Genomic DNA, 2,915 nt, shown 5'->3' with positions numbered 1-2,915 from the left:
ATGCGGGCAGGAGAGATCTGGGCCGTCGGATCTGGAATTAAGGGGTGGATTTTTAAGCTAAGGTCTCGTGGTCTCGTTTTCGGGGGAGAGAGGGGGGAGGAAGGAGACGGTGTGCGGTGCTGTCCGAGACGAGAGTACGAGGGGTGCTTGGCGAGATTTGTTGGTGCGCGTGCGCGTGGGGCTGCCTGCCGCGTGGGGCTCGTGCTCGGGTCTCGTGGTATGGGCCTTCGTTTGAACAGTTTTGGGCCGTCATGGTGCAGAGTCCGTATCCTTTAGTTCGGTTATGCTTTGGCCCAGAAGAGACAATTTGTACATTTGTTTTGAATTCTCGAACATATTTGCAAATTTGGAAAAAAATTAAAATCTATAATCAGCCTTTAATTTTTTCGAAAAATTCTAAATATCGCATCCTTCTCAAATATAAAATTAAATTTTATTTACTTATTGAAAATTCCTGTGGTAGCCAGTTTTATGAAGAAAAAAAACTGAGTAAAAAAATCAAAACAGGTACCAAGCGGGTTCTTTTTTTAAACTCGCTTCAAGTGTCTGTTGTCACATTAGCACTCGTGTGCGCTCTCTTGTCAGCTGCAACCCAAAATGGATTTTTGCTCGTTTGTTACTAGCTCGTTCGGAGTTTTTTCGTTGCTTGCTTGGATCTTCTAGTCGGCTCCGCTGGTTTTTTTCTTTCCTTTGAAATTGACAACGTGACCGCATTCATCTCATAGTCGACGGGCACATCGTCATCAGATAGTCCAAAAATAATTTAGAAAACTAACCATCTAAGCAACGCTCTGTTTGAAGAAAATAGTTCCAAAGACAACAAAGTGAAAGACATTTTTGTCCTTGAGGCGAGGAAGCTCTACTACTAGGCGTAAGTGAAAATGCAACTATTAGGAATGGCTCTGCATGTCCTAGCACAGTAAAGGATGGCGTTGTGCTTTTGGTCTTGCTGCTTGTCTTCTCATGTCGCTGGTTGTGTAGGGCCTCTTTGATTCACATAGAATTTTTAAAGGATTCTAATCCTTATGACTTTTTACATAGTTCCTTTCATTCATAGGAAATAAATTATAAGGAACGTGTTCTGAGGAATCATTTGCCCTTCATTTGGAGGAAAATATTGACCAAGAACCTCTTTGTATATTTCCTATGTTCTTCTCAACGTATCAAAAACACTTTAGTGCTAATTCTGGAGGTTTATACCATTCATATGATATTCATGCGTACTCTACATACCATTTTAATTGCCCATTTTTAGGGGAATTATGCATTTTCTCTTTTCCTATAGTTTAGAAATAATCGTGAATTAAAAGGCCCGACCCAACTGAGAAAGTAAGGCCCATACTAGATGACCGAGAGCCATGACTATATTTCCTCTCGAGAGATCCACTCAAATAAAAACAGCAGTGAAGAGTGCAACTATAAACTACCTGAAAAGCTGAAACCCCTATGAATCATGTACCTCTCTCCTTGCTACCCCACCCTCTTTTTTTGAATCAGGCCTCGGATTCACATTTAAAACTTTCAATGATATAAGACATCTAAAAAAACAAGGAAATTACAACCCAGATTTCAAAAAATGTTCCTGTTTTAAAAAAACGACCTTTTTTTAAAAAAATACGTTCTACAAGTTGTTCTAAATTTAAAAAGGTGACCAAAAACCGGTTCCTACAGTGCTTAGAGTCTGCGTACATTTTTACAATTCAATTTTTGTTCTGAAATCTGCTTACATTTTTTGAATTTGTAAACATTTCTGGAAATTCACAATCGTTTTTAAAATTTGTGAATATTTCTCAAATTCATAAATAGTTTCAAACTGAGGAACATTTATTTTAAACAGCTTGTAAATTTTATTAAGATTTTTTTCTACTTTTTCAAAATCTAGAAACAAAATTGATTTTTTTTTCAAAATTTCTGTAGTATCTGGTTTTTAGGGGGGAAATCAAGTCAAGAACTGACAAAAATACACGGCTGGGCTATTTTTCTAACGCGTCTTAACAGGTGTCGATACCTGCAGTGAGTTCCTCTAATAATACAGAGATCATGTACAATGAGATGAGACATAAAGTCCGGAATTGAGCTATCCCAAATCTCGTGATTGCTCGCCTCGACATATTTTTAAATTCGCTTCAAGTGCCGGTTTGCAGAGTAGCGCTAGTGCACGTGCTCCCACGGGCTGCGGCCCAAAATGGATTTTAATTCATTTGATACTACCCCTGCAGAAAAATAATTCATTTTTTTAGACAATCTCGCGAAGCTTTATTTAAACTGCATCAATGTTTACAGGGATAAAAGAGAGATTTCCGGGGTGTCCTAACCAAACATGGCGACCCACCCTCGGCTTCAAAACATGCTTCGCTAGATTGTGAGCTTCGAAGTTCGAGCTCCTAAATTCATGAACAATTTTACAAAAAAGTGAAAGAGGCACTATGCTCCATGATTTCATGTAGGACGGCTCCATAGCTTGTTGGGTTCATTTGCTTGAGATCATCAACTACAACTTTACAGTCAGAAGCGATATGGACGTGTTGTATATTGTGGTCATCCGCAACTGCTAGCCCTTCCCTTGTCGCAAGAGATTCCAGAGTTGGAGGGTCGTTTAGGCCCCTGACCACTATCGCTGATGCTCCCCCATAGCATCCGTTTTGGTCGCGGCAGATAGCAGTCGCTACCCTTCTCCCTCGAGCAACAGTAGCGTCCACGTTTATCTTGGCACACCCATCTGTAGGATGTATCCAACGGGCTGGCCTGCTGATAGTTTGTTGCCTCCTCTCTGTCCCTGACTCCTCAACACCCTTAAGATCCATTAGATAAGATTTTATGAACTGGTTTGTGGATTGGGGCTCTGAAAAACATCCTCATAAATCGCCTTGCGTCTTACTCGCCAGATAGCCCATAGAGTAACCACTAGAACGGTG

The sequence above is a fragment of the Triticum aestivum genome, chromosome 2A (genome assembly GCF_018294505.1).
Source record: "Triticum aestivum cultivar Chinese Spring chromosome 2A, IWGSC CS RefSeq v2.1, whole genome shotgun sequence".
Taxonomy (NCBI): domain Eukaryota; kingdom Viridiplantae; phylum Streptophyta; class Magnoliopsida; order Poales; family Poaceae; genus Triticum; species Triticum aestivum.
This window is presented reverse-complemented; position numbering follows the sequence as displayed.